This window comes from Triturus cristatus, chromosome 4_2 (assembly GCF_964204655.1).
Source record: "Triturus cristatus chromosome 4_2, aTriCri1.1, whole genome shotgun sequence".
Lineage (NCBI taxonomy): Eukaryota > Metazoa > Chordata > Amphibia > Caudata > Salamandridae > Triturus > Triturus cristatus.
The window spans coordinates 211,031,629-211,058,348 of record NC_140586.1 but is presented as its reverse complement, the minus strand read 5'-3'; the positions used below and the strand labels follow the sequence as shown (position 1 = coordinate 211,058,348).

Genomic DNA, 26,720 nt, shown 5'->3' with positions numbered 1-26,720 from the left:
GACAGTTTGCCCCAGATGAAAGGCAGTGACTACTTTTGGCAGAAAGGAGGGACGTGGCCGAAGCACAACCTTGTCCGGATGAACCTCCAGGAAAGAAGGTGTGCATGAAAGAGCCTGGAGTTCACGCACGCGCCTAGCGGAGGTGATAGCCACCAGGAAGACAGTTGTCAAAGTCAATAACCGTAAAGGACAGTTATGATGAGGCTCAAAGGGAGCACACATTAAGTATGTGAGAACCAGGTTCAAGTCCCAGTGAGGCATCACAAAAGCAATAGGAGGGAAAATGTGAGTAATGCCTTTGAGAAATCTATGGACAACAGCCTGAAAAATGACTGAAAGAGCAGAGAGGTAGCCCTTAACAGTGCCCAGAGCAGAGCCATGCTGGACCAAAGAGAGAAGGAACAAAAGGACCTCAGAAAGAGGGGCAGAAAGGGGGGGGGGGGGGGGGGGGTTCCACAGCTTTCACTGTGCACCATGCCACAAATTTGTTCCACCGGCAGGCGTATACAGTTTAGGTGAGGGACGCCTGGCTGCCAAAATCACATTACAAACTTTAGGAGGCAAGTCAAATGGAATCAACTGTCGCCGCTCAATCTCCACGCAAGGGGGTGGAGACTGGACAGGTTCGGGTGGAGGACTGTCCCCTGTTGCTGCGACAGAAGATCCTCCGGAAGAGGCAGTCGGAATGGAGGATCCACGCTCATACTGAGTAGCTCGGGACACCAAACTCTTCGAGCCCAGTCTGTAGCCACACGAATAACTTGGGCCCGGTCGCGTCTGATCTTCTTCAGTACCCACGGTAGAAGTGGTATAGGCGGAAAGGCAAACAACCGACCGCAACTCCACTCGCGACGAAAAGCGTCTCCGAGCGAGTGCCGCCTTGGAAACTCCAACGCGCAGACCTGCTGACATTGCGCGTTCTGTTTGGTGGCAAATAGATCTAACCAAGGTTCTCCCCATTGCTGAAAGGCCCCCATATGCCACCTCCGAGTGAAGACGCCATTTGTGATCCAAGATGCACCGGCGGCTGAGTTCGTCCGCCCCAGCGTGCACAGAACCTGCCAAGTGTTGAACTACCAGTAGAATGCCCTGGCGGTCCAGCCACGTCCAGAGGTGCAGAGCCTCATGACATAGGGTCCACAACCCCACCCCGCCTCGCTAGTTGCAGTACCACATGGCGGCTGTCTGAGAACCCTGCACTACTGTCCTCTTGACCGAGGGAAGGAATAGTTTGAGTGCAAGCTGAATTGTCGTAAACTCCAACTGATTGATATGGAGCTCGTACTCTGCCGGAGACCAGAAGCCACTGATCTCCGCCTCCCCCATATGGCCGCCCCATCCCCGGAGGGACACATCTGTTACCACGGTGTGCTACGGCTGGGGAAGGAAGAGGGATCTGCCGCTGATGGACGCGCTGTTCGGGAAGATAAACCCGAAATCGCACCGTGTCCAGAACCGCTCCGATGAAGAGGAGCTTCTGAGAGGGAGCCAGATGCGACTCCGGCACGTGGATGGAGAACCCCAGCAAATGCAGGAGGTTGGCCGTAGTTTGGAGGTGTGAGATGACTGCTCGGGGCGAGCCCGCCTTCAACAGCCATTACTCGTGATAGGGGAAGACTTAAACCCCTGATATGCGCACATGAGCTGTGACCACCGCCATCACTTCTGTGAACACCTGAAGGGCACTGGTAAGGCCAAATGGGAGTACAGTGAACTGAAAGCTGGAGCATTTTGAAATTTTTCTTCCGAAGGAATTAAATGACGTACCGGAGGCCCAAAAGAGGACGCAGGCCCTTGTCCTTCTTTGGAATGAAGAAGTAGTGGGAATAACAACCACGACCTACTATTGGCGTCGGAACGCGCTCGACGGCCCCCTCTGACCAAGAGGGCTGGAACGGCCTGCTGGAGAAGCGCTAAGTGATCCCCCGACATGCGGTGGTACAGAGGGGGCACAGCGGGAGGGGCAGTCCGGAATGGGAGGGAATAGCCCCTTAGGACTATCTGCAAAACCCAACTGTCCAAAGTGATGGTGCGCCAGTGGGGGAGGCGATGGCGAATCGTGCCGCCCACGGGCATTTGGTGGGCCCGTAAACCACTGAATAGGAAGGTTTGGAGGCCGTGGTGGCAGGGGTGGCGGCAGACTGACCCGGCCGCTGGCCCTGTGACCCACTTCTGCAGGTCCCCTTTCAGTGGCTGCGCCAAGAGTGCTGCTGCGCAGGCCTGAGGCTTTAAAAGGACCATGTTTGGGCGACTCGTCCCTGCCAGGAAAGGAACAAAAGGCAGACCCCGAGGGAGTGCACGTGGCAGAAAGGCCCAGGGACTGGGCCGTCGCCCAGAAGTCCTTAAAACATTCCAACGTGCCATCCGGTTGGTGTGATCAAGAGGCGCGTGCCATCAAAGGGCATGTCCAACAAAGCATTCTGGACATCCCCTGAGAAGCCAGTGGCTCTGAGCTAGGCGGAACAGTGGAGCGCCACAGTTGTAGAAATTGTCCTGCTGAGGGAGTCGGCGGTATCAAGGCCACCACGGATAGTAAATGTTGCCGCAGCTCTCCCCTCGTTAATTGTTTGGGAGAGTTCCGTCCGAGCATCCGTCAGACACTGAGGCAGCACCAGAGCCACTGTATGCCACACAGAGTGGCAGAGGTAAAACCTTGTTCCCAGACCACTCAACCCTCTTTTTTTTTTTGTTGGGGTACCCTATCCGGAGGTGCAGAAGGGAATGCGTTGGGAGAAACAGAGGCCTGGACAACCAGACTCTCCAGCGTTGGGTGTTATGTGAGGAAACTGGGGTCGCCCGGGCCAGGCAATGCCGTTGTGCCACACTCCTATCCACAGGAGTACCTGTGGGAGGCGTGGACCAGGCGCCCAGAGGACGTCTGTAAGTGCGTGATTAAAGGGCAGCAGCGGCCTCTCGGAGGAGGCCCCTGGCTGAATCATCTCAGTCAGGAGATTGGTCCTGAGAGACACTGTAGGGAGCTTGCCTCAGTCGCCCTGCGCAACATCACAGAAAATGTACCATCCTGCTCTGTAGCCACGGAGGAAGGGGACAGTGTACCAGGCGTGGAGATAAATCCAGATCGCTCAGATCCTCCACATTGGCATCCTAGTGTGGTGCATCCTCACACTGAGCTGCGAGAGGGTCCCCAAACCCCTCCCAGTCTTTGCCGTCAGACGTCAGTTGTTTGAGAGGCCGAGAAGGACGAGGAGGCCAGAGAAAGGGATTACATTTCCTCTCCCGGGCTAGGAATTGGCGGACAATAGGGCAATCCAAGCTCGTCGTAGTCCGGCCGTGGAGGCAACGGCGCCATGTCCAACGCCGGGCCCGGAGCTGTTGGCGCCGAGGCCGGAGCCAGCCAGCGGCGCCGAGGCCGGAGCCAGCGGCAGTGCCGAGGCCATAGCCAGTGGCGGGGCCGAGGCCAGAGCCATCGGCTTGTCCGAGGTCAGGAGCCAATGGCGGGGCCAAAGCTGGAGTCAACGGCGCCCCAGGGTAGCTTGCCTGTGCTGCCGGGGCCAAAGGAGGCGGCACGGGGGCAGAACCACCCAACGGTTCCATGGGGCCTGAAGGCGCTCCGGAGGGACCCGACGGGGCAAATAAAAGGCCCATGGCCGATAGGAACACTTGTATTCCTTCCGGAGTTGCGTATGACCCCGGGGAAGGCAGGTAGGCCGCAGGCAACAACAGAGGCTCCACCGGAGCCGCGGGGGAGTGACCACCCACCCCCTCCACCGCGTCCTGCGACCGGTGAGGGGTAGGCGAAGAGCGATGCCGCGTCTTCGACCTGGTATGGCGCTTCGACTTCCCTCTCGGATCGGCACTTGCTGGCGCGGAAAAAGAAAGAACTGACATCAGCGCGCGTGGGCGCGTCTAAGTAGCTCCAACGACGTCATCTCGGCGGCTACGACGCCATCGACGTACGCGGAGCCGCACGACGATGCCTTGCGACGCGCAGGGGTACTGCTGACAAAAACTTTCCGAATCCAGTCTGACGCCTGGGGATATTGTAATGGAAGGAATCTATCACTAATATGTCTCTTTCAGATAGTGAACCCCAGCGAATGCAGGAGGTTCGTCATAGTCTGAAGGTGGGAGACGATAGCTTGGGGCAAGCCCACCTCCAACAACCTGTCGTTGAGATAGGGAAAGACTGGAACCCATGATCTCTGCAGATGAAGTGTGACCAGCGCCATCACCTAGATTAACACCATAGGGCCACTGGTGAGGCCAAAGGGGAGCACAGTACATAGAAAGTGCTCGTGGCCCGCCGTAAACCACAGGTAGTTGCTATGGGCAGGCAGAACAGGGATACGGAAATAGGCATCCTGCAAGCCCAACGCTACCATCCAGTCTCCCGGGTCCAGGGCCGACAGAGCCTGAGTAAGAGTGAGCATCTTCAACTTCTCTTTTCTGAGGAAGTAATTGAGGGTTCTGAGATCGAGAATAGAACAAAGGCCTCCATCCTTTTTGGGAACCAAACAATAGCGGGAATAGTAACCACAACCTATTTCTGGCCAGGGAACACTCTCTATAACTCCTTTGGCAAAGAGAATCTTGACTTCGTCTCGAAGCAAAGCAAGGTGATCCACCGTCAGCCGATTGTATGTTGGAGACATGGAGGAAGGGGTAGTCTCGAAGGGGAGGGAATAGCACCTTTGGACTATCTGCAAAAGTCCACCTGTCCAAGGTGATATCCCACCAGTGGTGGAGGTGATGACGTATCCTGCCACCAACTGAAATTCCATGTTCTGGGGGGATCGGACTAGGAAGGTTTGCATGCGGAGGAGGGATGGGGGTTTGTGGCCTGACATGACTTCTAATCGCCCGACCCACGGGGTCGGGGCGAATCATGCCCACGTCCACGCAGACGTTGCGGAACTTGTGCGGCCCTCTGTCTAGGGTAGGGCTGGCATGGCTGGAAGGCCATGAAAGGAGCGAAAGGCGGACGCAGGACAGGATGATACTGAGAGGCCCAAGGACTTGGCCGTAGTCCACAACTCCTTGAAATGCTGTGAACGCTGTGTTCGCCCTGTTTCTGAAGATATGAGAACCATCAAAGGGCATGTCCATAAGGGTGGCTTGGACATTCACAGAGATGTTCTCAACCAGCCTGGCGCCCAACGGCCACCGTTGAGGAAATTGCTCTACCCAGCATGTCTGTCGTGTCAAGGCCACACCGGATGGTAAACTTTGCTGTATTCCTCTGGTCTGCAACAGCTTGGGGGAGGACAGCCCGGGCCTCCTCAGGACTTCTAGCAGCACTTGTGCAATCATTTTCCATAGGGATGGGAGTAACACACCAAGAGGCACGCATTGTTTACCGACTGCAATGCTAGGCTGGTGGAGACGATTTTCTTGCCAAAGCTATCCAGCCTTTTGGATTCCATATCTGGGAGTGCAGAAGGGAAGTAGTGGGCTGGACGACCAAGCTCTCGGGGGTTGGGGAGAGGAAAGCTGGGTCGCCAGGTGCTGGGCAATGGCGGCAGGCGATGTTTCTATTCACAGGAGCCCCTGATCTGGGCTTGGACCAGGTGGCCAGAAGAACATCAGTTAGGGCCTCATTAAATGGCAGCAAGGGTTCTGTAGTGTAGACACCAGGCTGCAGGATGTCTCTGTCAACATGTTGGTCGACGCCACAGTAGGAAGCTGCAGATCCAAGACCTCCGCAGCCCTACTCACCACCATAGCGAAAGAAGCTCCCTCCTCCATAGGCAGGTTGGGAGGAAAAAGAATGCCAGGCTCTGGCAAGGTATCCAAGCCACTGGAATCACCCAGCACTTCGCACCCGTCTATTTCCTCTGTATAAAGAGGGACTTCTGAGGGGTCCTGCTGCCTCTCTCTATCCTCATTCAATGCTAACCCCTCTGAATAAGGCTGAGGATACGACATTGAGTCTAAGCGCTTTGGTGTCGGCGCCAAGTCATCCGGAATTAGGATGGGGTGGTGCCGCCGGTGGGCGTCTGGGAAAGTCGGATAGGTATGACAGGTGCTAGGGCTGGAGCCAACTGCATGAAACTTAGAGGACTTCCTTCCGCTGAACCTGCAGGGCATGAAGGCACGCCTGCAGGGTCAGACAGCCCAAAAATGGCACATACGGCATCATAAAACTCTTTTAACTGAGTGGGTGTCGCTCCCGGCCCTTGAAAGAGAGGGAAGTGCGTAGGGAAGGGACGCAGGCACCCACTCTCCAGGGCGGCCTTGAAAGCTGAGACTCCTCCGTCTCGTCGGGTGGCAAACGGGGCAAAATTGAAGCATGTTTCAACTTCTTGTGTTTTTCATGATGCTTCTTACCTGACCCCTTTGAAGATTTTGAATGGGAGGACGAAGACTTGGATCTCCCGGAGCGAAGCTCGGACCTTTTTCTCAACCGAGACCGGGAACGGAAACAAGATCTCCCAGGCGCCTGACATCAGGCCGCAAGCAGCTTTAGGGACCGCTCCCTCAAAGCTTTTGATGCCATTGGTCCGGCAGTCGGAGCACAACTTCGGGTCATGGTCACACTCCACGCACCAAAGACACACCAGGTGGGGGTCCGTAACTGATATTATGCGGTGACAGGCGCCGCACGGTTTGAACCCGAGGTCTTTTTGGACATCCTAGACACCGAAAAAAACATGCCGAAAGTCAACAACTGATCTGCACTGGCTGGCTCGAAAAGAAAAGAACTAACGTCAGCGCACGAGGTGGCATCTATACAGACGAAAAAGATGCCGTAACGACAAGCTCAACGCCTATGACATCATGATGTGTCAACCATCGCCAGCTACCGGCGTGCACGCGTACTGCTAAGAAAAATCTTCTGGATCCAGCCTGATGCCTAGAAGTTCTAAGGTAAGGAATTTGCGACTAGATGTCTCTATCAGATTGGCAACTTCAGCTGATGTCAGACCTCTGACACAGAAGACGGGGTGTGTTGCCCTGCGCTTCTATATGTTTGGTGGACAATATCTTCTGAAAGGAAGATCACTACACTCAAGTGTCTTCAATGTTGTTTGAAGGCAGGTGTTTTAATAGCGGTACCAGAAGGTGGCAGGTGCAATGCATGAGTGTGCTGTTCACAGCTTGCTTTGAGGTGTCAGTTGATGGCAGGCTGGAACGTGTTAAGGGATGTGCCTTCTAGGTTCTGCGGGACCATGTGAGGAAAAGAAGGTTGGAAAGCAGATTAAGAATGATTCAATTTAGGGGGGCGTGGCCAAGCAGCGATCCAGTACAGCCGTGTAGAGCAGAGCTCCGCCGCCCGACCTTCCCTAATCATCTATCCGCCGCATATATCCGTGCCGCCTGAGGGTGGGACTCCTCGTCGGAGGATTAGTAGACGCCATCCCGCCCGCTCCGGCGTGCGTCCAACACCCGGGGCCGGTGGTACAGAGATCTGCGCAGTGAGGCCTACCTATTGGCCTGAAGCCGGGACGCGCAGTGCAGCGGAGAGCCGAGGTGGGGCTCCACGAAGCTAGACGATCCCCGCTTCAGTGTGGGGCCAGGATCCGCCTGCCGCTTCTTAAGACGGCACGCGGCCGTGGGAGCGGCAGCACTCCGCGGGGGCCTCGTTCACACCTGGGGAGGAGGCGGCGGTGTTGACACGGTGAGGCCTCTTCTCCAGCCTGAAGCCGGGACCCACAGTGCAGCGGGGAGCCGGGGCGCGGCTCCAGGACGCGTGGGACTCCCCGCGCCTGAGCGGGGCTTGGTCTGCTGCACGGCCCCAGGAGCCTGAAAGCCATGGCTGCACGGCGAATGCCCAGCAGTGCCTCAGTAGTGGACGAACGGCCCAGTGACGACACTCCCAGAAGGGGGTAGGGCCCAGAAGTGGCATTGCACATGAGAGTGGGGCTGTGAGCTGGGGAGCAGTGAGACAATTCTGTGGGAGCCAGAGACAATTATCCTTATGCCCCCCCTCCCGATGCAGCCTACTTTTGTGGCATGTACTGTGGGTGAGGAGGGAAAAGTCGGCTGCCCCATAGCATACCCGGACTACTAGCAGACGTTTGGGTGACACAGTGGCCGTATTGGCGGCAGCGCGGACCGGGGTGCGGTCCCTCCTGAGTTATATCATCACTTGGACAAGCAGACGCGGCGCGCTCCCCCTGCAGGCATCGTGAACACAGCGCTGGGGGACACTTTTGGCCCCTTAGGGGAGGCGCTCTGGATCTAGTGGGACCTGCATCTTAACCCTGAGACCCGGACACTGCTCGTGTGGCATTGCTATCCTGAGGTGGCTTATCGTGGGAGATCTGGGCCCGCACTGCTCCCTCCTACAGTTGGAGTAGGTGAGACCGCTGGCTCTCTGGCTGGTGGGGTACAGCCGGAGGCTTCTGCAGACACACTCTCTGAAAGTGACCAGCTCATCAGCTGGGCTGTACTATGGATCGGAGCAAAGGCTCTGGTGCCCGAGGGCTCAAGGTGGCGCAAACGAATAAGTTGGACCGGTACACGGTCCCCAAAGACTTGCAGCAAAGCCGACTGTCCGGAGGGGCCTCCCAGGCGGTCACAGGAGAGGAGTAGCAGGATCTCATGGAGGCGATCAACGGAGGAAAAACCTCCCTTGAGCATAAGATAGACACCATGGCTATTGATGTGAATCTTATTAGGGCGGACTTAGGGAAACTAAGCGAAAAGGTCAAGCAGGTGGAGATCACCACTGCGAGTTTGGTCGGAGACGTCGCCCAGCTCCAGGGAGAGGTTTGTGAACTTCAGGACTCCCGTAAACTCACAGACCTAAAACTTGACGATTATGAAGGCCGCTTGCGACATAATTAACTCCGCATCCTGGGTGTTCCGGAAAAAGCAGAAGGTCAGTCCCCTGACTTGTTAGTTGAGGACCTCATCCTGAAACATCTTCAGCCCAGAGGTCTCAGTAAGTTCTTTGTCATTGAGAGGGCGCATAGGGCCCCGGGCGGCCATCCCAGACCGGGCGCTCCCCCGCGGCTGATCCTTGCCAGGGTTCTGAACTTTTGAGACAGTGACGTCATTCTCCAGAGCTCCAGGGCGGGGGTCCAATCCTTTTTTAAAACGCGGATATAACCTTTTTCCCAGACTTCACGCAGAGGGTGCAAAAACAAAGAAGGTCCTTCCTCTCTGTGAAACAAATGCTTCGAGATAAAGGTCTGAAGTATGCAATGCTTTTCCCAGCACGCCTCCAGGGTTGAGGCGGACGGTAGGCCTGGTTTTTTGACCGCCTGGAGGCAGTGGCGGACTGGATTGAGTACCGGGGAGGAAGAAGCTGGAAGGGAGAGTGAAGACGTCCGCCCGGCCTAGGGAGAGTTCCGCAGTGACATTGGGTACCGGGTTGAGTATGTTGGGCGCGGGGCGGGGTGTAGGGGTTTGGGTATGAAATCCTGTGTGTGATCCTTAATTACTGTGGTCCCCCCCTTTTAGACCTGACACATCTAGTTTGATGAGGTGGTGTATCTGATTGTCGGGGATAGGGAGGCGGAGCGCTCTATTTTTCCTCTACTTTTAGTTTTCCCAGGGCGACAGGCACTCTGCAAGTTTTCAATGGGCAGTTTCAGGCCCAGAGTGCAGGGAAGCAGGGAAAGGGTTGTTGGGTTGGGGTGTTTTGTTTGGTTTTGGTTAAATTCAATGTACCAGCAACATCTATTTTTATTCCTGGGTTTGAGGTGAATATACACGTTGCTGCTCCTGTGATGAGAGCAGAGATATCTCCGAACCAGATATGGCGACACAGGGAGACGTAGGGATTAAAGTGCTAAGTTAGAATGTCATTGGGCTGGGGGACAAGATCAAGCGTAGTGTCATTCTCCAGTATGTCAAGCGCCAGGCCCCAGATGTTGTTTTACTTCAAGAAACCCATCTCATTGGTAATGCATGCAAAGCCTTACATAGAGGAGGCTACACAATGTTGGCTCATGCGGGATTCACCTCCAGTTCGAGGGGGGTGGGTATTATGGTGAGGAAATCCCTTCCCCTAGCGGTGCGGTCAACCTGGATAGACGATCGGGGTCGGTATGTAGGGGTCTCGGGCACCTGGGAGGGTCACCACATCACACTACTATCAGTTTATGTGCTGCCTGGCCTTCAGGCCACCACCTTCAGAGATCTAGGGACCGTATTACTTACTATCCCGGAGAGTTTGTTGATATTGGGAGGAGACCTCAACTCAGTAGTTTCGGGTGAGTTGGATCGGCATCCTCCCTGAGTTCTTAGCCCTGCGGCATGTTGGCTTCCTGAATTTCTTGAGACCTTGGGGCTGGTAGATGGATGCGGACTTATCATCAAAACACGATGCAACACACCTTCCACTCTGGGGCACACGGGACCCTGTCGCGTATAGATTATTTTTTGGTCCCCCGCTTCTCAGGCAGCCCATATCCACGAGATCAGGCACCTAGCTAGGGGTATCTCTGACCCCTCACCAGTCTGGCTTGACATGGTCCTTAACTATAACAAGTGGGACGGGTGGCCCCCATCAATCCATGGTACTTTAGAGACCCCAAGATTCGTTAAATGCTCCTCACGGCAATCGATAACTACTTTATGGATAATGAAGGGTCAGTAGACTTCCCACAGGTGTTGTGGCAAGCCTTTAAAACGGTGATCCGGGGTCAAGCCCTCTCCCTGATTTCGGGTAAGAAGAAAGACCGTTATAGAGAGATGGTGGCCATTGAGGCTGAACTTAGCCAGCTAGAAACTGACCTGGAATCGGAGGTCACACTGGACAAACTCCACTATTTAAAACTCTGACAGCAAGAATACAGAGCACTAGCTACTGACCAGGAAAAGGCCTTGGGTAGAGCTGTGCAAGGGCGGATATATGAAATGGGTGACAAGGCCGGAAAATTACTGGCATGGCTGGATAAGAAGGAATGGGCTAGCCATCTAGTTCCGGAACTTTGAGGGGAGGGAGGTGGCCTTATTACAGACCCACAGGCAATCGTACACAAGTTTGCTGAGCACTATTGCATCGTTTACTCGTCTGCAGCTCCCTATTCAATTGAGGATTCCCGCCTGATGCTAGCAGACATTGCCTTGCCCAAACTCCTGGCAGAAGCCCGCAAATTTTTGGACAGTGAGATAAGGGCCATCCGATCGGGTAAGGCCACCGGTCCTAATGGGCTCCTGATTGAATTATACAAACTTAAACCGGACAAGCTGGCCCCTTATCGTAGGGGTATGTAGGAGGACTCCAGGGAAAAAGGGTTCCTACCAGTGGAGCAGAGGATGGCCACCATTATCACCAAGAAGGGGAAACCTAAATCTGATTGTGGTTCGTACAGACCAATCTCGCTCCTGAATGCGGAACCCAAGATTTTGGCTAAACTACTGGCCAACCGTCTGATTACGGTTATCGAGAATCTAGTCCATTCAGACCAATCGGGTTTTATTCTGCACCGCAATACTGCCCTTAACCTGCGAAGGGTACATGGGGTACTGGGCAGAGCGGCTTCCATCCTAGAACCAGCTGTAATAGTCTCCCTAGACACCACTATGGCCTTTGATACCATTGAATGGCCGTATCTCTGGGCAGTGCTGGAAAAGTTTGGGTTCAGCCCGAACTTCATTCGATGGGTACAGCTCTTAGACGCTAACCCGCTAGCCCAAGTAGTTGTCAACAACAAAAAATCTGCCACCTTTGAGCTGGGCCAAGGGACCCGGCAAGGGTGTCCATTGTCCCCCCTCCTATTTGCCCTATCCTTGGAACCATTGGCGGCGTGGATACGCAGAGGTCCGATGATCTGGGTCATGCGCTGGTCCCCGGATTGGGAAGACCGCATCTCGCTCTACGCGGATGATATCCTGCTTTACTTGACTTCTCTGACACGGTCCTTGATTGGCAGGTTCTCTGGGTACTCTATCAATTGGGGCAAATCTTTGTGGCTTGTTTTGGCTGGAGAGCCGCCCGGCCCACCGAGGGGATGCCCAATACAGCTATGTTCTGATGGCTTTAAATATCTGGGGATTTTTCTCTCCCTAAACTCATCGCTCCGTTATTCCCAAAATCTACTCCCCATCTTGGCCAGGCTGCGTAAGGACATAACCAACTGGAAATCGCTTCCACTCTCCCTACTGGGAAAAGCGGCCCTTTTTAAGATGATGTCTTTGCATCGGTTTATATATGCCCTGCAGAATTCCTTAGACCTGGTCCCAACGTCCTACTTCAGGGAGGTGGAGAGCCTCCAACGGGACTTGCTCTGGAGTGGAAATCCATGTATTGCCCTTAAAAAGCTCACTTTAAATTGGTATGATGGGGGCATTAGTCTCCCCGACATTAAGAAGTATTATCGGGCGGCCCATCTGGCGGCCATAAACCATGGCACCTACACTTTCCCCGGAAACCCAGGTTATACCATGGATAGGTGGCTCCTACCGGGTGGGAACTATAATAGAGCCCTCTATTCCAGGCCGCGCCGCTTTGCTCTCACGGATCACAACAAATATGCAGTCCAAGTCTGGCACACAGCCACCAAATGTCTCGGATGGAGTCGCAGGCTTTCTCTCGCGACACCGCTGTGGGACTCCAAACAACTGGGTAGCTTGTGGAAAAGCAAAGGGTTCGACAAGTGGGACCTTATAGGAATCTCACAAATAAGTGACCTATGGGATAAAATTGATGTTAAATCATTCGCCACCTTACAGCAGCAGTTCGACTTAGCAACTTCGGAACTTTTCCAATACACACAGGTCAGGCATGCGTTGCGTTCCCATCTGCAGTGCGGTAGCACCCCTCCCGTATCCTCTCCACTAGAGGACAATCAATCAATCAATCAATCACATAATTTGTAAAGCGCACTACATACCCGGTAGGGTTTCAAGGCGCTGGGTGGGGGGAGGGGGGGGAGGGGCTGTTACTGGTCGAAGAACCAGGTCTTGAGTTGTCTCCTGAAAGACAGCAGGTCTTCGGTTTGTCGCAGGTCGAGGGGGAGGGTGTTCCAGGTCGTTGCGGCGCGATGGGAGAAGGACCTGCCTCCGGAAGTGGTTCTCCGGATGCGTGGGACCGTGGCCAGAGCGTGGTCAGCGGAGCAGAGGTTCCTGTTGGGTACGTAGAAGGAGATTCGACTTTTGAGATAGTCAGGGCCGGTTTTGTGGAGTGCTTTGTGTGCGTGGACCAGGAGTTTGAAGGAGATTCTTTTGTCGACGGGGAGCCAGTGCAGGTTCCTCAGGTGGGGGGTGATGTGGTCGCGGCGCGGGACGTCGGGGATCAGGCGTGAGGAGGCATTCTGGATTCTCTGTAGTCTGCTGATGAGCTTGGACGGGGCTCCGGCGTAGAGGGCGTTTCCGTTATCGAGTCTGCTGCTGACCAGGGCCTGGGTGACTGTTTTCCTCGTGTTGGTCGGAATCCATCTGTAGATCTTGCGGAGCATGCGGAGAGTGTTGAAACAGGTGGAGGAAACTGCGTTGACTTGTTTGGTCATGGAGAGTTTCGAGTCGAGGATGACTCCCAGGTTGCGTGCGTGGTCGGTGGGGGCCGGAGGGGACCCCAGTGAAGTGGGCCACCAAGAGTCGCCCCATGCGGAGGGGTTGGATCCGAGGATGAGGATTTCCGTCTTGTCTGTGTTCAGTTTGAGGCGGCTGTCCTCCATCCAGTCGGCGACGGCCTTCATTCCCTGGTGGAGGTTGGATTTGGCGGTGAGGGGTTCCTTTGTGAGGGAGAGGATCAGCTGAGTGTCGTCGGCGTAGGAGATTATGTTGAGGTTGTGCTGTCGGGCGATGCGGACAGAGTTTTAGATGGTCTCATCCAAGATAACACCATATCCTTAATATATAAGAAACTAATAAACAACAAACCAGACTCCTCCAGTCGCTTCGGGAGAAGTGGTCCAGTGATGGAATTGAGATGGACGATGAGGACTGGCAGGAGGCCGTGTCCTCGCCTTGAGTCGTGGCAATACCTGCACGCCTCCGACTTGTTCAGCTCAAAATCCTCCATAGGGTATATGTGACTGGTCCCCAACTGGTGCGAATGGGGAAAATGGATGAGGGAAACTAGACGTGGGTGTGGCCAAACAGGTACCTTTATGCACATAATTTGAAACTGTGATAGTATTCAATCTTACTGGCGTAGAGTGCATGATGTTATTAACGCTGTCCTGTCCACACAACTCAGCCTGAACGCTCTTAGATGTTTATTGAATATCTGGGAACCAAATGATTTGAATGACTGCCTGCTACAATGGGCCACTCTGGGGCCTACGCTTGCCAAAAGAAACATTGCTCAGAGGTGGGGGGGCGTCTCAGCCTCCGGAGGTGGGCGACTGGGAGAAAGACCTAGACTGGTCAATGTGAAACTGTATAGGTAGCCCGCAGCTGCCCTAAGAAGTGGGCGCGTGTGGGGGGCATGTGGAATTCATATCGTAGAGATATATGTCAGCCACCTTTCTCCCCCATTGAAGAGGAACCCCCTCGCCCTAGACATTCCAAATGATTTCTTCGCACTAATTGATGTAACCTATCGCCAACTTGTGATTCTCTTATTACTCCTCTGTAATGTGATTGATATGCTGGTGCTGATTAATAAAAATAAAAAAAAATAAAAAAGAATGATTCAATTTAGATTCCTTCATCACATATACAGCACAGCCCTAACTCAAATGAAGAGGTAGTGCAGTGTATTCTAGCTGCATGTGGTGTCATGGCCCCAAGGTAGATATCTTCCATTTAGCATGGACTTGCACAGTGGTGAGTCACTGCAGGCGAGAAGTATTCATTCAGGTCTCTTTGATGCTTGAGATCCGGCCTTCCCCCATGCTGACTTTGCTGGGCTACATATAGAAACTCCCGTTTCATGTCAGGCGGCTCACCGTGGTGTCCTTTCTGTTGGCTAAGAGGTAGTTTGCCTGTGTAGGAGGCAGAGACCGACTTACGATTAAAGCATAACTGCTGGACTGTTGTAATCAGCAACTGGATATGGATCACTCCACAAGTTCCTCTCTCGATAGACCCAAAAATATATGGGACCCATTACAGTCATTCTTAATGAACACCATGATACCCAGTCTGTCATTGTGGAGAGGAGTCCCCCACCAAGATGCAACAGAACTATAGTGAACTCCATATTTCAACACAAACACTAACAGGAGCTGCACTTATGGTATTTATTATGATGGATGTAGGTGCGTATTTGCTTCCATATGTGTGCACATTATTTTATTGGAAAGCCTAACAATGTACTGCCTTTGTTTGCTTCATGAAATTTTACATTACTACGACACCTGTCACACAATATCTCAAGTAATCTTTAACTTTATGTAATATAGACTGCTGAACCTTATCTACAGTTTGTATTGTTTCTTTATAGTAAAATTAAATAAAGACATATCAGAAATACATATTTGTTATGGTGGACACGTCCCTGCGGTGGCCATAACTACAGAGGGTGAACGATATCCGTTCCAGAGTAGTCAAATCTTTCTTGGACGGTGTGTTCAGCAGGAAAAGGTTTCCTATGACAATTTTTACAGATAATGAAGTGCAGTTTTTGATCAAAAGAACTGGAAACATATTTAAGGAATATGTCATAAAACATTAGAGAGCTTCACTTTGTCACCCTGAATGTAATGGAATGGTTGTAAGGTTAGTTTGCATGCTGAAAGAGAATGTACAGCTGGCATGCTGCTCAAGGATGGACTGGAAAAGTGAGATACTCTAGAGAATAGAAGCATATAGATTTCCTCCTCATCAGTCCACTAGAATAACGCAATTTAAATTGTTCAGATGTTATATTCCATAAAGGTACCCTATATGGGCGCAGGTAACATTGCAACCTTTCACCTATATTCTTCCCTACATTACATACATAACGGTTCTTAGGGACTGACCTTTTACCCAGATACGACACTGCGGTCAGAACGCAGGTTTTCCCTAGTTCGAATCTCATACATTATGCATGATGCTTCTTGGAAGAACAGCAGGACTAACAGCAGGATTAACATCTCCTGTATAATATCTCTATATAAAGTTCAGGCCCGACGTCATCCTTTAGGCTGACACAGTAACACAGCAAGGTAGGACCCCTGGGGAGACCTATGGGTATATATACATCACATCTTGCTTAGAAGGACAGAGGAGACAGAGACTTACTGGCTGACACATTGACCAGAGATGCTGCGGTTCCTGCATGCAGACGCTCCAGCTCGCAGTGGTCTAAAATTCCTCGCGGGGTGTCTAACTTGAGACCAGGACGGGGTCCCGTATTCTCTCATTCTCAGGTAGTGGGGTTGACTAGATCCTAGAGGGATTCTTGGCATAACACCTACATAGATGCTAGGTACATCTAGTTAGGGAGGCATTGTAGGAGTATGCACTTTTTGACATGTGTTTTATATACCTGTATGTATCCATGATTATTACAAGATGGCAGAACTTTACCATCGCTTTACTTTCCTAGTGCTTCTAATCATATATCTCTGCTATTGTCTAATAGTTATTGTAGCTCCTCTATTCTACACTAGAATAACTATTGTTCAATAAATTCCTTTAGAAAATGCCCAGCCTGTTTATTCTGTGTATCTCTCTGAGACAAACTAAGTGAGCACGAGTGACTGAGCGAAAAGTAGTATATTGTTTCCACGATTCTGAGGGATCAGGGCTATCATGTTCTGAGGTTGCCAAGAACTATTCTCTCCCTGATAAGAGGAGAATCTAGTGGCACTGTGAGCTAGCTGATGCAGACAGGCTAAAGTATTTGGTGGGGGTGCACGGAATCAGTCTGCCACCAGTCCCACAGTTTATGTTAACCAAACGTGCAGATCCTGTATAGGTTATATAGGAACTACACGACATGGCGCCCAACGTTGGTTGGGTACTTATTTAACAGTAGAATCTGAGTAGTTCAATTGTGCTATTCTCAGAGACCCCTACTCACAAAACACCAGAGACTTCTGGAGTGAGTGGGCACAAATTCCGCCACAGCTGAGTAGGCTAAAAAATCCTATTTATTGCCTGTTGGTTAATCAAGCTTGAAGGACACATTGGGCCAGATGTAGGTAAAGTCAGTTTTGCGAGTCCTTAATAGCGATTGGGGGTACGCACCGTACATACACGGGTGGGGGTACGACTCGAACGTACACGGGTGTACATACACGGGGGGTACAACACATACACGGGTGTACATACACGGGGGGTACGACTCGAACGTACACGGGTGTACATACACGGGGGGTACAACACGTACACGGGTGTACATACACGGGGGGAGTACGACTCGAACATACGGGGGCTGGGGGGGGGTCGACGCGTACATACGGGGGCTGGGGGGGTCGGCGCGTACGTACGGGGGCTGGGGGGGGGGTACGGCGCGTACCGGGCCACCTACTCTGGTCATTTCGCGCCGTACTTCGCTTTTCCAGCACTTTTTGGGTGCCGTGAAAATATTGCCGTCCGGACTGCTGTTGGTTCGAATCCTAATTCCTGGGTCGTGAAACGCTGCCTGAAAGCGTCCCGACGTCACGTCGCAGCATTCCTGGATCACATTCGTATGTATATTTTCGTCGGTCGGTGTTTTTTACGATTCGTACGGAAATGGTGTTTCCGTGCGAATCGTAATTCCATGTTTGTAAAGTTTTACAACCGGGTACGAGTCGGACGGAGAAAACGCTCCGACCGACGGTTCGTACCCGGTTTTTACCGGATCGTAATCGGCACCTTACAGTCCAACCAGCAATGGTTGCAATAAATGGAACTCAAACTCAGGGTACAGCAACTAAAATCACACCACAAACATTACACGCTGTGATGGGTAATATGCCCATAAAACATGAACAAATGCCATTCTGGGTAGCTCAGAAAATAACAAAGCTAGAGGCAGTATTCCTGAATACTACACCGTATGAGAAACATGGAATGCTAACAATCTGCTTGCACATGGGGATAACACCACAAGTAGAGGATTGTACCACTTGGGGTACAGTCTTTGCTGCCATTTATACCAAAACTCAAGGTATCCCATCATTAGCAGTAGTACCAGACGTACTCAGACAAATACAAAACGAGTACAGAGCAGAGCCTGCTCTGAAATTAGGGATGAAGTTACTAGGTAACTATGCCCAGGTATCAGCCATAATATTAGCTAATATTAAAGGGGAAGCAGCTTCAGTGGCTATCCGCCAGCGCCTAAGGGAGTTCAGTCCTTTAGAACAGGAACACAAACTACCGAAAATAATTGGAACTGCATATGCAGAATTAGGCAGAGACAGTTTGGGTGGGAATTCTTTAAAATCACAACTGATGGCCAGTCCTGAAAAGGACACTTCCAAGCAGACACCTGCTTCAACAAAAAAGAAGCGGGACAATAAAAAACAACAACATTTTAAAGGAAACAGATCTCAATCGAGAGGTAGATCTTCTTCACAGGAGCCCTCCGGGAAGAGGTATAACCTTAGGAATAGGATATTATTAAGAAACCTTCGCTCCTTTCAGGGTTCATCGAAAAACTCAGAGAGGGAAGGACAGTCAGACAGACAATAAAAGCGTACAAAGTCCAGAGAGAAGCAGCACCTTCAAGATTACACTTCTTAAAAAAGAAGAGAAACCAAAGCAAAAGCCACAGTTCAAAAAGAAGAAGAGAAGGTTGCAGGTCTAAAGATCAGACATGCCCAGAATTCTGAGGACTCGACTACTGAACGGGGACCGGCTCTGACAATGCTAGACAGTGCGGCGGAAGTAACAATAGCAACCTGATGGAATTTCTGATGACAGCGGACTTGAATGATTATATCACGATGGAAACACCTGATACTAGGGTAAGTGTCCCACATACGTTATATGAAATAACACTCCAAATGGAGGGGGACAAATGTAGGACCGTTAGATGTCTCTTTTGGGAGAACCTGTCGTTTGGCTATGACATCAGCTGAACAAGATTGGCTGCCAGCATTCGTCATGGATTGCCCTAAAGGGGAAACAGTAATTTTACCGGCATTCTCAGACCATATTCCCAGGCATCTAAAACACATATGCGCAGGAGTGGGCAGTAGTACAAGCACCTGCATTATACAAAAAACATGTGGGATGGGATGAGGATTCAACCCACCACATAATTCCTTTAAAAAATACTCCAACTGCACAGAGGCAGTATCCAATAAAGCAAGAAGCTAAAAAACAGATCAGGGAGATCTTAGATCAACTTGAATACCAAGGGATGATCAAAAATTGCACCTCATGAATGAATAATCCTTTTGTTTCCGGTCATGTAACCTGACAATTCATATCGTTTAGTTTCAAATTACAGACATTTGAACACTTGCACTAACACATTTGCAGTCCAAAATGCACACAGTGCCGCATTAATAAATAACATTGTGCGGAAAAAATATCAAAACGACACTTGATATCTCAAATGGATTTTTCTGCCAAAATATAGCGCCTGAAAGCAGGTATCTAACAGCATTCTCAGCGTTAGGGTCGCAGCGGCAATTTTGTCGACTCACCCAAGGGGATAAGAACAGCCCAGGGTTGTTTTCGGCCAGAGTAACTGAGTTACTTCAAACTTTAGATGAAGAGGCATTGTCCTATGTGGATGATATTTATCTAACAGACGATGACCTAGAGTAGCACTTGAACAGAGTGAATACCATCATTTTGGGATTTGCATCTGAGGGCTACAAATTCAACTTTAAAAAAATAAGAAAAATCCCCACCTCAGTGTCCTGTTTTTAGGATATGAGCTTTCAAGTGAAGGGAAAAGCCTGGCAGCCAATTTTTTTGAAAAATGTGCGCTGCTCCAACCTCCAAAATCATTACAAAATTTAACAATCAATCCTGGGATTACTAAATTTTGGTAGGACATAAATTTTGGATTATGCAGAAAGAGTAAAACCTTTCCACGATTTAATAAAACCTGATTTTTCAATAAGACAATGGACACAGTAACACACAGATACACTTCGTTCTTTACAAGCTGACATGACAGCTTCCAAACAATTACAGACACGCGTGAACATACGCAACCTGGTGATCCGTATAGTTGCGGGTCAATCTGGGTACACCTATCTAACCCATAATGAAGGTTAAACAGTACCAATAGCATACAAATCAAATTTTTACACAAATGCTGAGATGCGCTTCGCATCTACAGAAAAGATCCTAACAGAAGTACAGACTGCTGTAGTGAGAGAAAGAGCACTGGCTCATGGGAAACGAATAATAGTAGTGACTCCAGTCCCGCAACGGGCCCCCGAAAGCAGACTCCGCATGGGTTTCCATAGCGGGGTCTCCGCCATGGAAAGTCATGCACTGCTGCCCATGCTATTTTGGATGGCGGTGTCTAGCAGACACCACCACCATATATAGCCCCTTTTCCGCCCGGTCACCTGTGTGACCGGCGGAAAACCGGTGGACGGTCTTTCCGTCTGCCGGGGTCCCCCTAGCCATTCTAATATGGCGGGGGGAAATGGGTGGCGGGTGGGGAAGGATGTAGGGCGGATCGCCACCGACATGCGGGGGTGGTGGCGATCCGCCCTACATCCTAATCGACCCCTATGTCTTGAAATGCGACATCTGCGAGCAGATGAATGGTTCCACCGTAACACATCCAGCAAAGACACCTTTATTAATATCAGACAAACCACTAGTGTGTGTTTACTTGGACCACTGCAGCCCCTTACAAAGAGATGGGGCTTAAAAGTATATCATGGTTGCAGTAGATTCCTGCTCAAGATTCTTATGGGTGTGGCCCCAGCGCTCAGCTGACGCTCAAACTGTTATAAAAGATTTGCAAGTCTTTAGGGGGACATACGCAATTGGCACATTACACTCTGACCAGGGCCCTGCGTTTACCTCTCGGGCTTACAAGGAGGCCATGCAAGGATTGGGTGTTGCATTGCAGTACTCCTCTCCGTACCATCCCGAGGGAAATTTGGTCGTGGAGAGGAAAAAACGAGACTTAAAGCAGTCTTTAACAGCTACAGTATTAGGCACGGGTGAGAGTTGGGTAAAACATCTGTATGGAGTAAAGCGAGCATTGAATAACATACCAAGAAGTTCTCTAGGGGGGGTCACTACATATGAGGTCCTATTTGGGAACAGAATGTGGGTACCTGATTTTGACTGTGAAGGCGCAGTGGCGGATGAAAAGCCTTTTGACATCCCTGATCGTTTGGCTGTTTTACAGGATCTAAATGAATCCAGGACACAACAAAGTAATGTCCATATGAAGCAGACCGCCACTGAGGAAGTCAAATCAGTCACGGCAAGACCTGTCTGGATCCCAAAAGTCGGAGATCTGGTAAGAGAGAAAATAGTGGACAAGAGAGAATTTGGACCATCATACAGAAACCCTGTACAGGTCCTAGCAGTTGAAGGAACAAAGACTGTACTTCTACCGCCTCTTGACGGAAAAAAGGAGAACCGATTTGTCTCAATCGACCTAATCAAACCACACTATGCGGCCGATACTGAGTAGTGGGCCACGAGAACTCCAAAGTAGCAGACGCCCTCTCGCTACAATTCAAGAAGTTCAAACAGAAAGACTCATCACGTTCAGTGAGTCTCCTGCACGGAATGATGGACTAAAGTATGCAACAATGCTATGGAACTCGTTCCCCTTGAACCTGAAGTTCAAATTCAGAATCAAAATGAAAGTCAATTCAATTCGACCAAATATAGATGTCTACATCGACATGCCTCAACAAGAGCAAACTGAGATTTCCACAAATCCTGATGCAATACCAACAATTGATTGAACTGCTTTGGGCTACTTCATAAACTTTTATATGTGTTCTTTGGATCCAAGTGAACCTGAAACAATGCCAGCCCAACAATCATGCAAGCAGCAAGTTAAAGACTTTCAGAAATTTCTTAAAAAGACTTACCTGGCATCACCTTGGGTAGAACTATGGGTAATTACCGGGATACTTTTCTTTCTTTTCTGGTTAGGCTTACTAATAGTTTTGCATTTTCTAATAGTGAAGCACTGGAAAGCACATCAGATTTTGAAACAATGTATTGTTATCAACACTATGGTCATCATTTTTTGCATAAATCTGCTAATCCTAGAAATGTGTTCACATACCACCAGTGGTAACATTGTCCAACACAGTCGAAAGGCAGTTCAAAAACATTTGCACAAAAGTTTCCCTATTTTTCAGAGTTTAATATGTCTGACCCAGCCTCATATTATTATAAGGTTGCACCAATATCAGCACAGAAAAATATGTTAACAAACACCCAACAGATTTACTGTGCTTCCTTTATTGCCCAGTTGTCTGAACAAGGTTTCGACTTATGGAAAGACACCATAGACTTAAAATCAATCTGGGGTAATAGGGAATGAAAAATTCAGGGAACAGAAGCTTTGTTTAGAGCATGCCTTATCCCTCAACAGATCATGTTCTTGAAGAAGACAGTGCAACAGAAGTCTTCCCTTGGACTAGCCAAGAACAAAGGCTTGAATGCATCTTGGCTGCCAACTCCATCACACACCGAGGGTAACTTAACATCACAGAAAGAAATTACAGTAGATGACATTATACAACAGATCAGACCCCAATTGGAAGAAATGGTTGATTTGGCCCACAGACACCAATAGTCGTCAGGCGAGAATCACAGGTAAAACGAACAGGTAAAACGAACAAGTTACTTACCTTCGGTAACGATATATCTGTAAGAAACATTAGTTAGTTAGATTCCTCACCTTAGAATATCCCCAGGCTGGATCCGGAAAGATTTTTCATCAGCAATACCCTTGCGCTTCGCTAGGCGTCGTCTGCGGCTCCGCGTCCGTCGACGGCGTCGTGCACCAGGATGACGTCGTCGGAGTACTTAGACGACGCCCTCGCGCGCTGACGTCAGTTCTTGTACATAAGCTTCCGCGCCAGGAACGCAGAGCCATGCAAGAGACCGACACTGGTTCCAACAAATTCTAGGGCCCTGAAAGGGATAACCTCAACCCTAGATATCGGGTCGCAGAACGGGGAGGATGGGTGGGTCGGTGAGGAATCTAACTAACTAATGTTTCTTACAGATATATCGTTACCGAAGGTAAGTAACTTGTTCATCTGAAAGAAACACGTTAGTTAGATTCCTCACCTTAGAATAGATACCCCAGCAATACCAACCCCGGTGGTGGGTCTGCGAACCAACATCACACCAGAAAGTCCTGGAGAACAGAACGGCCAAAGAAGCCGTCTCTATGGACTTGGCTGTCCAGGCAATAATGTTTAGCAAACGTGTGCAGCGAGGCCGCCGTTGCTGCCTGACAGATGTCCTGCAAGGGGACTCCCCGGCCCAGGGCAGTTGTCGCCGCTGTGGCCCGAGTGGAATGGGCCCTCAGCCCTACAGGAGGTTCCTTTTTAGCCAAGGAGTAACAAGCTTTGATACACAAACGACCCACCGAGAGATGGTCCGCTTGTGCACCGCTCGTCCCTTCTTAGCGCCCACGTAGCCAACAAAGATTTGGTCGTCCACCTGGAACTGCTTGGTGCGGTCCAAATAAAAGGACAGCGCCCGTTTTGGGTCCAGACGGTGGAGCCTCTCTTCCTCTTTCAAAGGATGCGGAGGCGGAGGCGGAAAGAAGGTGGGCAACGTAACAGACTGCCCGATGTGAAAGGCAGTTACCACCTTAGGGAGAAAGGAAGGACAAGTCCTGAGAACAACTTTGTCCGGATGGACAGAAAGAAAAGGAGGCTTAGAAGAGAGATCCTGGAGCTCACTCACCCTTCTAGCAGAGGTGATGGCTACCAGGAAAGCAGTCTTAAGCGTCAAGAGACGAAGGGGACAATTATGAAGAGGCTCAAAGGGAGCGCACATCAGAAACGTCAAGACCAGATTCAAATCCCAATGAGGCATTACGAAAGGGACAGGAGGAAACATGTGAGTAATGCCCTTAAGGATACGAGAAACAACATGGGATTTGAAAAGAGAAGGCTGATCAGGAAGCCGTAAGAAAGCAGAAATAGCAGAAAGATAACCTTTTAGGGTGCCCAGACCTGAGCCCTGCTGGGCCAACGAAAGAAGAAAGAGGAGAACCTCAGAAAGAGGGGCAGAAAGGGGATCCACAGCCTTTGCTGTGCACCATGCCACAAATTTGTTCCACCTGCAGGCGTATACCGATTTTGTGGAGGGACGCCTGGCTGCCAGAATAACATTACAGACGGATCACTGACAAAATATCGAAGGTAAAAAAATCGACCTACAAAAATATCAGAGCAAAAATATCGATGTCAAGAATATAGACATCCTATCTACAACATGGTAAGTACAAAAATATCGAAAATAAAATATCGATGTCAAAAATATCGTTATTAACTAATATTATTTTTTCTTTAGTTTAAAAAAATATGTAAAATAAACCAAATAATACTTATAAATAAAATAAACATAATTCAATATATTTTATAATGTTTAAAATTAATAATTAATATATATCCGGCAGCCTGTCAGATATAAAGCTGCAGAGGGCAGGAAAATACGACGAGGGGATAGGAAGCTTCGGTGGATCAGGGAATATTAAGTCTAAAGACAGAGAGACTTCCCTCCGGCAACCTACCTTGTCTGAAATTTTCGCGGGTCAGTCCGCTGCACCAGGTACACAATCGCTAAACGAATCGAGCAGATCCAAACACAGCGGCGATCTTGGCGAGCTCGGGAGCGTCCTCGAGGACGCTGGAGACGCGTCAGGTACGGACGCTCCAGTTGCCCAGCAACAGCAGAACCAGCAGCTCAGTAACACTGACGAAGCACAGGAGCAGTCGGTTACTCGCACAGAGCCTGCCTCTACATCTGCCTCTGCTCCGGCAGGGGCTTCTCCCCCGAACATCGAGGTCTCACAGGCAGGTAAAGCTACTGTGGGGGGGGGACGGAGTGCAGATGAGGAAATGATGGAGGCAATTACTATGCTCGAAACAGAGGTGAGAGAATCTAAGACCACTAACCCCTTTGAAGGCCCTTTGAAGTCCATGAAGGTGCCGCTGCCCCTCGGCGGAAACTCTTTGTGCCGCACACCAGAGGCACAGCTGCTAGATTGCAAGGGGCTGGCATCGCTGAAGGGAAAAGGTGACGCGGGGTCGGGAGATGGCGAGAGGTTTTTTTCCCTTAACGAAGATTCGGACTCGCACTCAGTCCTGCCGAGCGAAGACCTCACAGAGGAGGATGAGGAAGACGAAGATGTTGATCCGGAAGAGGTCTCAGTATCTGACTCCAGCTCCTCTGGGGGCGATACTGGCCAGAACGTGGGTAACGAGTCAACTACAAGGAAGAGACAAGTTAAGTTAAAATCAAATACCCAGCGCCCTGGCTCGTTGGGGGGGGCCGAGAGAGGATTGCTGTGGGATTATTCAGGAACTTCTCAGGCAGGTCAGGAGGATGATGTCAACGAACTTCTGAAACATAATTCTCCTTTTGACACCCTGTTTAATATGTTAAAACAAATACAAACAGAAGCTAGAGTCGTTAGTCGCAAGGCGAGGCAAGACGCCAAAAAGATCCAGTCTTCGCTGAGGAAGACTAATAAGCTGTATAGCGAGCTGGTTGGTAGAGTCACGGAGGTGGAGGAGCGTACGAGCAAGCTTGAAGATGACTGTAGCAGCTGGCAGACTTTTAAGACAGTCCAGGAAAAGGCGACAGAGGACTTGCATTGGAAAATGGAGGATTTTGAGAATCGCCAAAGGCGAAACAATGTCAGAATTCTGGGGGTGGCTGAAGGGATCGAAGGTCAAGACATAATGCGCTTTGTGGTGAATCTACTTAGAGGGGCGTTCCCGGAGTCTCAGTGGCAGTGGGACAGAGAGGTCCAGAGGGCGCACAGGTTTCCTCTTACGCCAAAAAAGGGGTATGCGGCAGATGGCGGAGGAAAGTCGGGTCACCCAAGAGCTATTTTAGTTTATTTTGGGAATTTTCTACTTAGACAGGAAGTTATTGAAAAGGCAAGCCCTAATAATAAGAGATCTTTTGATGGCGTCACATTTTTTGCCAGGCCGGATTTCTGCCACGTGACGGTTGAACGAAGATGGAGGTTAAGGCAGTTGATTCCAAATTTCCAGGCGCTACATTCAGAAGCTTATTTATTGTTCCCGGCCAAGCTGAAAGTAATTACTCAAGGTAGAGTAAGGATGTTCTTTTCTGAGGTCAAAGCCCAGCAATTCATGGACGAATTGAAAAAATAGGGTACATAATATTTTTACTTGACTCGTTGGTTCTCAATGTAAGATGCGGTGTTTAGAATCACTATTCACAGTCTCAGGGGGGTATTACTAGCACTAGTTTAGAGCTGGAGAGGGGAGAGGGGTGCGACTACAGCCGCTCAGAACCGGCTACATATAGGTCTTTTGGACCTATTTGCCTGTTCAGGGGAGGGCGGGTGGGTGGGGGGGAAGGGAGGGGAGGGGGGTTGGGGGGGGGGGAGTCCTTTGGGGGTGAAATTTTGTATTTTTGATGGTTTGATAATGCACATTTTTCCGCACAGATACATTTCTATGTTTTCCACACTTTTGTGGGTAGCATGGTACACACAAAGTGGGTGTAGGAGACAGTATCATGGGGTGATAGCTCGATGTATGTATTGGTTGTTAATAGTATGGCGGTTTAGGAGTAGGAATTTCAACGACCGCCTGTAATGCCTTGCAAGATTGCTTCAATAAATGTTTGTGGCCTGAATAATCCTGGGAAAAGAATGAAAGTGGCAGGGTTGCTGAGTTCTTTGCAGTTGGACTTGGTTTGTCTTCAGGAAACCCACATTGAAGTTACACAGTTGTACTTGTTAAAGCAGCTGGGGTATGAAGTACTAGCAGCAAGTAAGCAAGGGACTAGAACAAGGGGCGTAGCAATATTAGGTAGAA

At 50.3% G+C, this 26,720-nt stretch overlaps 1 protein-coding gene across 1 annotated transcript in view; it reads right to left on the bottom strand.

The window, feature by feature from the left end:
- Positions 1 to 26,720, bottom strand: part of MEI1 (meiotic double-stranded break formation protein 1) — a 2,222,673-nt gene that overhangs the window by 591,435 nt on the left and 1,604,518 nt on the right. The gene's annotated exons all lie outside the window — the stretch shown is intronic.